Source organism: Vicugna pacos, chromosome 11 (genome assembly GCF_048564905.1).
Source record: "Vicugna pacos chromosome 11, VicPac4, whole genome shotgun sequence".
In the NCBI taxonomy this organism is placed as follows: Eukaryota; Metazoa; Chordata; class Mammalia; order Artiodactyla; family Camelidae; genus Vicugna; species Vicugna pacos.
The window spans coordinates 30,692,004-30,705,308 of NC_132997.1; the positions used below are offsets into that span (position 1 = coordinate 30,692,004).

The 13,305-nt window shown below is 39.4% G+C and overlaps 1 long non-coding RNA gene across 1 annotated transcript; it reads left to right on the forward strand.

The window, feature by feature from the left end:
• The first annotated feature begins 609 nt into the window (after nucleotides 1-609).
• On the forward strand, nucleotides 610-12,338 carry LOC140699259 (uncharacterized). The gene is made up of 2 exons (XR_012077298.1): nucleotides 610-692; nucleotides 11,810-12,338. It is a non-coding gene; the product is annotated as an uncharacterized lncRNA (long non-coding RNA).
• Nucleotides 12,339-13,305: the final 967 nt, after the last annotated feature.

A 13,305-nucleotide genomic window follows, 5' to 3' on the forward strand; every position in this document is an offset into this window, starting at 1 on the left:
TTATTGGGTACGGACGGCATCGCGGTGGTTCAAACCGTGAGCCGTGAAGTCACATCACAGCCCGGGCTCGTGCACCCGCGCCAGCGCCTTTGGGCTCTGTGAACTCCAGCGAGTTCTCAGCTCTCTGAGCTTGTTACCCCCACCCCCACCCCCCTTAAAAAATGGAGCAGGTTGAGAATTTGCTGGAATGAGCTGCTGGTTGCAGGGCCAGCCGTGCGGGAAATGCTGGGTACCACCATCCTGGGGCTTGGGACCACCCTGTCGCTCCACTTTTAATTCCTGGAGGCTACGCACTGCATTAAAAAACAAAACAAAACAAAACAAAAACAAAAACAAAACAAAAACAAAAACAAAAACCCTAATCCCGGTGAGACACAATCTTCAGAATGAATTATACACTTCAGCTTAGAGATTCGATGAGTTTTAACCAAAGAGTAAGTAGGTATCATGTCCCCATTCAAGACAGAGTTTCCATCGTCCCCAAAAGTTCCCTCTCGCTCCTTGGCTGTGCTGCCCACCCCACTCCCGGCCCCAGGTAACCATCCGTCTTCCTGGCTTCACAACAGGCTGCTGTTACCGAACAGGGTCCCGTGTGGTTACACCACCAGCTGTTCCCAAAGCAGTGTGATGTGTGCTACAAACGCAGTGACCCTCCCTCTCCAAGAAGCTTCACGGGATGCAAGAGGGAGACGGTAGGTACCTTACTTACCTTTTGCGGACGCACTCATTTCTCTTAGGAGGCGGAGCTGTTCCAGGTCGGGGTGTCAGTCTTTTTCCTCCGAGGTTGTTGGAAACACAGTTACAATTTGGGGGGCTCCCTTCTGTACTCCATGCAGGTCTTTTCCTTTTGTTAACACAATCCTTTGTTGTTCTTGTTTTGTTTTAATAGCATTTGAAACACCAAAAAAATCTTTTCAGTTATTCCCACAGGTAGTTAATGATCTCCTTCTGCGTGTGCTGTTGACTGCCTTGCAGAGAATAACGTTTTTAAAGTTCAGTTGGTATCTATTTCATACTTACAAACAGATCTCACAAACGAATTTTCTTTTTGTTCTTTACAAAAACAATCAACTTTGGAAGAAATGAAAGTAGTGAGAAATGAAAATCAGCCTATTTTATCCACAAGACTTTTTTTGCTTTAAAAAGTCCTCAGGCTGGGGAGGGGATAGCCCAGTGGTAGACTGCGTGTGCCTAGCGTGCACAATGTCCTCGGTTCAATCCCTAGTCCCTCCATTAAATAAATAAAAACATAATTACCTCTACCCAACCCCTCCCCCCATCCTCATATTTTTGAAAGCTTCATCAAAGTGAAAATAAACAGAAAAATGCTACAGGTATTTGGTTCAACACTTTTTACGTCAGTTCCAAAAATACATGGTGCCATGCTGAATTTTACTCTGAAAGTAAACTAGGAAAGCAAGAACAAGCCTGCAATTCATAAATATAACATTTGTTTTTTAAAACCTTTGGTTTAAAAAATAGGCCATGATCTTGAATTGTATCTTTTTCTCCATTTTAAAAGAATTCTTTGGGTATTTTCCCGATTGTTTCTGATTATCACCTCGTCAGTTTTTGTGATTATAGGCCTGTCTCCCAACATACAGATGTGTGCATGTGTACATACCAGGCACATGAAGAGATGCTCAGTATCACTAATTATCAGAGAAATGCAAATCAAAACTATAATGAGATATCACCTCACACCAGTCAGAATGGCCATCATTAAGAAGTCTACAAATAATTGATGCTGGAGAGAATGCAGAGAAAAAGGAACCTCCTACACTGTCGGTGGGAATGTAGTTTGGTGCAGCCACTATAAAAAAACAGTATGGAGATTCCTTCAAAAACTAAAAATAGAGTTACCATATGATCCAGCAATCCTACTCCTAGACATATATCCAGAGGAAACTCTAATTTGAAAAAATACATGCACCCCAATGTTCATAGCAGCACTATTTACAACAGCCAAGACATGGAAACAACCTAAATGCCCACTGACAAATGACTGGATAAAGAAGTTATGGTATATTTATACAATGGAATACTACTTAGCCATAAAAAAGAATAAAATAATGCCATATACAGCAACATGGGTGGACCTGGAGATTGTCATGCTAAGTGAAGTAAGTCAGAAAGAGAAAGATAAATATCACATGATGTCACTTATATGTGGAATCCAAAAAAAAAATGACACAAATGAACTACTTACAACAAAGAAACAGACTCAGACATAGAAAACAAACTTATGGTTATCAAAGGGGAAAGGGGGGATAAATTAGGCGTTTGGGATTAACATAAACACAATACTATATATAAAATAGACTGGGGAGGGTACAGCCCAGTGGTGAAGCACATGCTTCGCATGCAGGAGGTTCTAGGTTCAATCTCCAGTACCTCCTCTAAAAATAAATAAATGAATAAACCTAATACCTCCTCCCTCAAAAAAAATTTTAACAGATTAAACAACAAGCATAGGGAACTGTAGTCATTATCTCATAATAACTCTTAATGGAAAAGAATCTAAAAAAGAATAGGTTTATATATGTGTGTGTGTATAACTGAATCACTTTGCTGTACACCTGAAACATTGTAAATCCATTACACTCCAATTAAAAAGTGAAAAAAATATGAGACAAATGAACTTATTTACAAAACAGAAACAGACTCACAGAGACAGAAAACAAACTTATGGTTACCAAAGGAGAAGGGGAGAAGGGATAAATTAGGAGATTGGAATTAGCAGACACAAATTACTATATATAAAACAGATAAACCACAAGGTCCTACTGTGCAGCACAGGGAGCTATATTCAATACCTCGTAATAATCTACAATGAAAAAGAATATGTAGATATATATGTGTAAGACTGAGTCACTATGCTGTACACCAGAAACTGACACAACATTGTACATCAACTACACTTCAATTAACAACAACAACAAAAAAGCCTGTCTCCCAGTTTGGTTATTCAGCAAAGGACCAGAGCAAGCTTACTTTTGCAGTTGTTATTGAATTTAAAATATCAGTTATGGATCATGCAGCTCTACAATTTTCCTGTCTAGTAATCCTCTTAATGCCTATTGCTATTCTACATTCATTAAATCCAAAGCTTTAGCAATAATGATACATACCCCTCGATGCAACAGTGAACACTGTTTTCAGAGATGGTGTTTTAACCATACATTCTTTCATCTGATGGGAGGTGTCGTAGGACAGAGTGATGAGTTCTCCTCATTTCAATCACTGTTCGTGGCAAGGACTCTAACCCCCAAAAAGCAAATCTGTATGAGTGAACTGAATGAATGAATGCTTCTTTTCGAAGGATGTCCTCCCTCCCTCCCTCACCCCACCCCCTTGTAATCCAGAGTCCAGATACTTTGACTCACTCCATGTGTATGTTACACCAGGCGAGGCGGATGCTGCTGGACAAGACAGGTGAGTTCTCTACCTGCGCGAAACTTACATTCCAGCAGGAAGAGACAGGGAAAAGGCAAACAGATAAATCAGAAAGCCAGCAGGTAATGTGAGGCGTGACCTGAGGACAATAAAACAAAGCCGTATGATGGGGTAATGGAGGCAGGGCATTTGAGTGGCTGGAGGTGGACTCTCTAAGGAGGGAACGTTGAAGACCAGACCTGAATGGGAGGTCTCCATAAAGTGGAGATTATCCCAGACGGGACTGACCTTGACCCTGACTCTTGTGCAGTCACAGCAGGGCTCCTTGCTGCCCATCAAATACACCACGCTTGCATTTCCCTCATGGCACTTACAACCACCCAAATGATCTGATTGGTCTGCGTACGTACTCATTTTTTGTACCCTTTCACCAGACTACTGTCTTCATAAAGGCTTCGTGTAGGATATCGGAGCCTGGGCAAAGGTACAGATGATCACCTGTCAGTCTGAATACACGAAAGTTATAAATCAACCTAACACGTTGTTACCTAGGATATGTTATAACCTCCTACTTTGACAAGTAAACAATTGTGATGACAAAACAGAAATGTTTTCATGTGGCTGAAGGACAGCAAAATACAAAAGACGACAGCATTTAACCATTATTGCACCTGTCTGGGTACAATGTTGATTGGCTGATGATTTTGGATGTGTAATAAAGAGACAGAGAGCTAACACATTTCCTGTATATTTAGCCCATAAAACTTTGCCTTCATTTCAGCAAGAGTACCAATTATGTTGTTTAAGCCAGATGTCCACAAATTGTGTTCTATTGACAAAAGATTAAAAAAATTAAATTGAATGACATTCAAAGTATACACAATTTGAATATATTTTCATAAAATGTAAATTATGTAAAAATCAATATAGTATATTTATCTTTCACTGGTTTTTGATGTTTTCAAAAGAATTATCTAAAAGAAGGCAAAATGCAGAGGACAATGACAAGATTTTAATCAAACTTAAATCAAGCTAAAGGCTTTTATTTTTTGGTAAATATTACTACCTTATTTTAATAAAATATTTTCATAAAAATTGTTCACAAGTTTAGTATTCAATATCGATCTAGTTGCCAGTATGAAGAATCAGTATTACCCTTCATTCATGTTATATCTACCTATTTTCAAATTTAAGACCTGTATGAATTTTTTTAACATTTTTTATTGATTTATAATCATTTTACAATGTTGTGTCAAATTCCAGTGTAGAGCACAATTTTTCAGTTATACGTGAACATATGTATATTCATTGTCACATTTTTTTCTCTGTGAGCTACCACAAGATCTTGTGTATATTTCCCTGTGCTATGAATTGTTTAATGTTGCTAAAGGGTCCTCCATTACCCTATCCAGTTGCTGAGAATACGCAGGACAGTATTTCATCCAGAACCATAAATCGGAAAACAAAAGGAAATGAGACATTACGTGTTTGAAACTACTTAGAAATAATACTTTACAACGCAAAAACCTAATATGTACATGCTGTCGGAAAGGAAGAATGTGTCTTTTCACCAATTTGTCTTTTCTCTTGCCTGAGCACTTCCAAACTCAAATCTTCCCTGTGCTGAGAAGCAGTGTCCAGGAGCCGTGCAATCTGCAGACCTTCAGAACGTTCCAACAGGGCTGCCTTTGCTTTGAGGATACAGAGCATGAGAGCTGCTTCCCTGAAGCTTAAATACATAAATCAGAGACTGGAGTTTCAGAGTTATAGGATATGCTACAGCAGTGCTAAATAGCAGATTTTTCAGGGACAGGATTTTATTTTATTTTTAAAATGTTTTTACTGAAGTATAGTTGATTTACATTGTTGCATTAAATTCAGGTGTACAGCACAGTGTTTCATATATACATACATATTCTTTTTCATATTGCTTTCCATTATAGTTTATTACAAGATATTGAATATTATTCCCTGTGCTGTACAGTAAGACCTTGTTGTTTATTTTACATATAGTACTTTGTATCTGCTAATCCTAAACTCTTAATTTATCCCTCCCCTACCCCTTTTCCACTTTGATAAACATAAGTTTATTTTCTATGTCTGAGTCTGTTTCTTTTTTGTAAATAAGTTCATTTGTATCATATTTTTAGATTCCACATCTAAGTGATATCATATGATATTTGACTTTCTCTCTCTGACTTACTTCACTTAGTGTAAAAATCTCTAGGTCCATCATTGTTGCTGCAGATGGCATTATTTCATTCCTTTTTATGGCTGAGTAGTGTTCCATTGCATAAATATACCATGACTTCTTTATCCAGTCATCTGTCAGTGGACATTTAGGTTGTTTCCATGTCTTGGCTGTTGTAAATAGTGCTTCTATGAACACTGGGGTGCATGTATCTTTTCAAAGTCGAGTTTACTCCATACATATGCCCAGGAGTGGGATTGCTGGATCATATGGTAAGTCTATTTTTAGTTTTTTAAGGAACCTCTGTACTGTCCTCCATAGTGGCTGCGCCAATTTACATTCCCACCAACAGCGTAGGAAGGTTCCCTCTTCTCCACAGCCTCTCCAGCATTTATTTGTAAACTTTTGAATGATGGCCATTCTGACTGGCATGAGGTGATGTCTCATTGTGGTTTTGATTGGCCTTTCTCTAATAATTTCCCACATTGAGCATCTTTTCATGTGCCTATCGGCCATCTGGATGTCCTCTTTGGAGAAATGTCTGTTTAGGTTTTCTGCCCATTTTTTGATTGGGTTATCAATTTTTTTGTTATTGAGTTATATGAGTTGTTTGTTTATTTTGTAAATTAAGCCCTTGTTGGTCACATCATTTGCAAATATTTTTTCCCATTCTGCATGTTGTCTTTTCGTTTTGTTCATAGTTTCCTTTGCTGTGCAAAGGCGTCTTAAGTTTGATTAGGTCCCATTTGCTTATTATTACTTTTATTTCTATTGCCATGGGAGGCTGACCTAGGAGAACATTGCTACGATTTATGTCAGAGAATGATTTGCCCGTGTTCTCTTCTAGGAGTTTGACAGTGTCATGTCTTATATTTACGCCTTTAAGGCTTCCACACTTTAAGACACATGTATTTCTTATGCATTTGTGTTACGCAAGGTGCTGACATTACCCTGGCCCCAGGGATTCCTAATGTTTATTGCTGAATCTCTACTACCAAGTAAAGTGCCTGGGACATGACTGACAATATTTGTTAGCTGAAGACACGAATGAGTGAATGTAAATGTGTGGAAGCACTATCTGTATCTCCTTCCTTTCAAGAAATGTGTATCAGAATAGAAGTGAGTCAGAGCAGCACCGTTACAAGAATAACTTAGAATTATTCTAACTATGATAAAGGTAAATTATTCAGAAAATTCAGAATTTCACTATTAGCAGATTATTTGCATCATATGTTACAACTAATGGCATACTGTCTCTTCGAAAATATATCTCCTGATGAGAAAGGGAATCAGATGTACATAATTAGCAATGCAAATACAGCATGTGAAATCTACATGATAGTCAAGGGGCAACAAATACCAGGCTAGTTAAATGGCTGAGAATTTCATTTGTCCCTTCCTGGTGTGTCCTAAACAAAGTCATCTACATTATTATGAGGTTAAGCACTTGTGGCCTTGCCACCAAAAATTACAATGATTTTTCTGGTTATTTTGCGACGCACCGGCAGGGAGCTGGGAGTTGAAAGCCCTGTTTTGGAAGTCAACGAGAGCCAGCGCCGGCTATGTCCCTGGGATCCAGCAGATGGCACCAGAGCCTTTTCATGATCGCAGAGAGCGGTCCGAGGTAGCTCAGCAGTACAGCATGTGACTAGCATGCACGAGGTCCTGGGTTCAATTCCCAGCACCGCCATCAAAAACAAACAAATAAGCCTCATTACCTCCCCCTGCAAAATAAAAAATAATCATAAAAAAGAACATTTCATCTGCAATTGTAGGAAAACAAACTGACAAAAATAAAGGTCAGGTTCCAATAGCAAAATACACACACACACACTGAAGTACCCGAGAGAAAATGGAAATTCATAAGATCTTTGTGAAGAAACAATAAAAACCCTTAGAAAACTGAAACAAAAGATTTGAATGCATGGGGAAGATGAACAGGTATATTACGCTTCTGGATAGAAAGACAAATATTATATAAAATGCCTACATACCATCCCCAAGTTACTTTATATATTTAATTCGGTCTTGAGAAAAATCCCAGAATATTTTTTTTAATTTGGAAAAATGTTTTTTAAATGGACTATGAAAGAATAAGTATAACAGAATACATTTAAAAAATTCTCAGAGGAACATTTAATTGAAAAATATAATGGGGAAGATCAGCATTATCAGATATTAAAGACACATGACAAACATGGACACAGAAAACCAACTGGTTACCAAAGGGGAAGGGGTGGGGGAGGGATAAATCAGGAGCTTGGTGTTAGCAGATACACATTACTATACATCAAATAGATAAACAAGGACCTACTGTACAGCACAGGGAACTGTATTCAATTTCTTATAATAACATGTAGTGGAAAAGAATCTGAAAAGAAAAAATATATATGTACGTATCTGAATAACTGAATCACTTTGCTGTACCCCTGAAACTAACATTGTAAATCAACTACATTTCAATAAAAGTAAAATTTTAAAAAGTACATGATAAAGCAGCTGCAAGTAAGAGTACGGCTCTGGGGCAAAATAAGGCAAACAGATCCTTAGCACCAAAGCGCTAATCCGGAAACAGAGCTCCATACATGTGAGAAATTTTCCCTAACTGGTATTGGGGTAAGTTATTCTGGTGGAGTTAAAAAAAAAATCGAACTAGATATTCACTTCGATCCATATGCAAGAAGGGCTCCCAGATACCTAAAGAAATTATGGTTCTGAACAGATGGAGTAACAGGGGCCACTTTATTCTTCCACTGGACAAAATACGTGGAACAATGGTTTTCTGTAAGTTCCTGTATGACTGAAGTATTGTGCTGTGCACCAGAAATTGACACAATATTGTAAACCGACTATACTTCAATAAAAATATATTTTAAAAAATACAATAAAATCAATGAAACAATGGTTTTCAAGACACTGTACATCAGGCAACTAAGCTACCAGTGATTCTAGAAAGACACGAAATTAATGAGGGGAGCCCCATGGGTTGCCCCAGTTTACTGCCTTGGGAGAGTCTCCCGGCCGGAGTCCAAGCAGAGCATTCGCAGGCAGAGCACTGGAGTCTCCGAGCTGAGGAAACGGGGTCAAGAGTCCAGAGAGCACAAGGCAGCTGGAGTCTACAGGACAGAGTGCAGGAAAGCACAGGGCTCTGGAGAATGCAGAGGGTCCCCTGGGCACTGGCCCGCGCTTGCTTGCGAGGGGACTGTCTCAAGTCGAGGAAAGAGCCAATCTGAGCGGGTTGGAGGGAACAGTATCGTAGCCACACAGGGCGGGGAACAGCGCCTGCTCTCCCAGTGAGAAGCAGCCTCACAGCTGCACAGAACTCACCTCCGACGTGGGGACCCACCGGGCCCTGCGCCAGTCCCACCTGACATCTAACACGGAGGGTAAACTTGCCTCCAGGTAACCTGACCGCAGTCCAGATCCAAACTCTGGGATGGCTGAAGGAATACTGAAATATCTAGCCTCCAATAAGGTAGATTTCACAATGTCTGACGTGCAATTAAAAAAAAATTAGGAGGCGTGCCCAAAGGGAAGAAAGTACAACGTAATAGAAGGAGAAACACCAGTGGAAACAGGCCCGTAACACAGGCGCTAGAATTTCAGACGAGGACAGCAAACAGTTGTCATACCTACATTCCACATGTGCAGTAAGTTAAACGAGACATGGGATGTTAGAGAGAAAACAAAGATCTGCGTGAGCTGCTAGAGAAGAGAGCTGCGTGTGGGATGAGAGACACACTGCACGGGGGCAAGGGCAGAGTGGGTGTCACAGAAGAGAAGCTCACTGAGCTTGAAAGCTTGGCGATAAAAACTATTCAAAATGGAACACTCAGAGAAAAGAGAATGTTTAAAAAATGAACAAAGCACCAGTAAACTATGGGACAACTTCAGGTGGACTAATTTATGTGTACCTACAAAGGAAGGGGGCAGCAGAAAAAAGTATCTGACGAGATAATGGCTGGGCATTTTCCAAACTTGTTGAAACACGATGAATCCATAGATCCAGGAAGCTCAAGAAACACCCATACGGGAAACCAGAAGGAAGTGACGCCAAGTCCCATCACAGTCAAATGCTGAAAAATAATGTAGCAACTTAAGTAGGAGAAAACCCAGAAAGCGATGGGATCACATATGTATCAGTTTGGGAGACGGTGAGAGAGAGAGAGAGAGAGAGGACTTCCTAGAAGTTTCAGAAAACAATCGTTGAGGAAAAGGTCAAGCCGTAACATATATAAACTACAGACTTAAGTATCTCCTGCTCAGTGAAACAACGTGTAGACAAACCAAGCCAACTTTAAGAGACAGAGTGAAAAAACAAATGTAAAAGACAAAAGGGTGTTGTATATGTGTACAGATGTAACACAAATCTCATAACAGTAATGAGAAAAAACATTAAGGTTTCAACAGATAAACCGCCGAAAACCATGACCAAACGATTCACACATGCAAAATCCAACTATTCAATTTACAGGAAAAGGTTGAACTCAATTAGAAGGCGAACAATGTAGAATAATGCACTTTATACCCACTAAACTAGCATTTCTTTAAAAAAAAAATCAAGACTGTTTATTCTTAGAAAAAGCAGATTTTAATTTATAATTTCATGTATTACCAATGACACTAAAACGTAGTATCACCCTTTTGGAAGCAATTTAGAAATATGCATCAGAACAAGCAATTCTCCAGTGAAGACGCACAAATGACCAACAGGCACATGAAAAAATGCTCAGTATCACTAATTACCAGAGAAATGCAAATCAAAACTACAGTGAGGTATCACCTCACACCAGTCAGAATGGCCATCATTCAAAAGTCCACAAATGACAAATGCTGGAGAGGCTGTGGAGAAAAAAAGAACCCTCCTACACTGCTGGTGGGAATGTAGTTTGGGGCAGCCATTATGGAAAACAGTATCAAGATTCCTCAAAAAACTAAAACTAGACTTACTATATGGTCCAGCAATCCCACTCCTGGGTATATATCCAGAGGGAACCTTAATTCAAAAAGACACCTGCACCCCAGTGTTCATAGCAACACTACTTACAATAGCCAAGACATGGAAACAACCTAAATGTCCATCCACAGATGGCTGGATAAAGAGTTGTGGTATATTTATATAATGGAATACTACTCAGCTGTAAAAAATAAAATAAAATAATGCCATTTGCAGCAACATGGATGGACCTGGAGATTGTCATTCTAAGTGAAGGAAGCCAGAAAGAGAAAAAAAATACCATATGATATCATTTATATGTGGAATCTGGAAAAAAAACCCCAAAAAACCTTATTTACAAAATAGAAACAGACTCACAGACATAGAAAACAAACTTATGGCTACCGGGGGGAAGGAGGTGGGAAGGGATAAATTAGAAATTCGAGGTTTGCAGATACTAGCTAATATATATAAAATAGATAAACACCAAGGACTTAATGTATAGCACTGTATTCAATATCTTGTAGTAACTCACAGTGAAAAACAATATGAAAACGAATATAAGTATGTTCCTATATGACCGAAGCAGTGTGCTGTGCACCAGAAATTGACACAACATTGTAAACTGACTATACTACAATTTAAAAAAATTAAAACCTATCCAACATCCTAAACAAATACAGATAAAACTGCTACTGTAATGGTCTTAAATATAAAAAAAAAAAAAGAACTATGCATCAGGAACTCAAAATATGTTTGTACTCATTAATGTCCTAATTCCATTGCTGGAATTCTGTAACAATGCAACATTCCACAGTCACAAACAGACTGCTGTCACTTTATTGTATGGGATGGTGGATTTCTAAAAATATAGTTATATATATTTAAATATACAGTTAATCTAAGAATATATTTTGAAATATAAACTTACAAAAAAACAGTAATTTGATAGTTTTAAGATCTTTTTCTCATTTATCTATGCATACCAACCACATTTATATGATGTAATTTTCCACTTTAAATCAGCCTCTAATACTTGGACCCCAATACATATAGTTAACCTTTTTCTTCATAAATATTCCATATAGCTTATTAGAGACAATATGTTAACAAGTATTTAAACTAAAATGCACTTTTTGGGTTATGCTGTTTTTTCCAGTTTTATTGAGAACTAACCGACCTACATCACTGTATACGTTCAAGGTGTACAGCATGGTGGTTTGATCTGTGGATGTCGTGAAATGATTATCACAGAAGGTTCAGCTAACATCTGTCTTCTCTTACAGATACAATAAAAAAGAAAAGAAAGAAGAAAGCAGAACAATTTTCTCCTTGTGATGAGAACTCTCAGGATTTGCTCTCACAACTCTCAGGATTTCCCACACATCATGCAGCAATGTCAGCGATAGTCAGCACCTTGTACATCACATCCCCGGCACTTATGTATCTTGTAACCGGAAGTTTGTACCTTTTGAGTTGGGTTATGCTTTTTTAAAGGCCTTTCTTTAACCTGGGAACAAACAGCATTCTTCGAAGAAGATATTCAGTTCTTGGAATCAGTCTTCTGTAACAGAAGGAGTAATGAAATTAATTCCCTGCATTCAACATGCTTCTAAAGACACTGGGAAATCTTCAGAGGACCTTTCTGTAAAAGTCATTATTCTTACAAAAGTTTTAAGCTGCAAGTGTAATTGCAGACATTGAAGAATGTAAGGCCCTCGATTAAAGGGTGACATATTTCCACACGGGCAGTTATTATTTTGGACTGTCAGACAGAGAAAGAGGCAGTCCATTCCATTAAAAGCTCTAAAATTGGTCTGGTCAAAATTCTTTGAAAGTTTTACAGACTGGACGGATGGTGGTACGCCTTTAACAAATTATTTGGATGAACGCTAGCAAAGTGAGTTCTGCTTTACTTCACACGTGTTGTGAGTCTTGTGCTTTTGTTGAATGTCCATTCAAACGTTTCAAAGGACTGCAGAATGGCTGCTGTACAAGAAGTACATCAAGGCTAGAAAAGTAACAGAATGAACTGTCTCTCACGCCCCCTTCTTCCAGTAATAAGGAGTCTGGGGATCACTGTGCCAGGACCTGATTCGTTGCTAGTTGGCAAAGTCTGTAAGTGTCGTTTAAAAAGCAATGCCTTGTTCTAACTCATGCCAAGATCAGCAGTAAAATGAGTCCCCAAGTCGCGTCAGATTTGCCCCCATATCTTTCAATTCAAGCCAATTCAGTGAATACTAACTGTGTCTTAACAGTATGCCTGGCACTTTGATGAGTAACGGAAAGGTGGCCAATCCACAGGGCCCATGTTTACCCAGAAAGAGGTTAGCAGAGTCCAGTGCAGAAGCAGCCAATTAAAGTAACCTCCGTCATCTAACAGGCCCCAGACTGGAGAGTGAGGACACCACGGGGTCAGCTTTCCCCGGGGAGTTCATCGTCCCAGAGAAGGTGGCGTTTGAGCTGCGTCTTGAAAGGCTGAATAGAAACAAACCAGGGGGTGACATCCCGGGGACAGTCATTCCGGGCAGTGGGTCCACCTGTGAAAAGGCACGGAGATCCCGGAGACACGGAGGAGAGTGTCCGGGAACAGCCAGCCTGCCGGGACTGGAGCGCGGGGTGCGCTGGAAGGACAAGGGCAAAGAAGGAGCTGGGAGTGGGTAACAGAGGTCAGGCATGGAGGGTGTTCTCAGCCAGATCTTCTCCCGGAAGGCAGGGACGTTGTGGGTCAGGGCACAGGAGCAGAAACTGGTGGCGGAGAGACCCGGAGGAGGTGATTGCG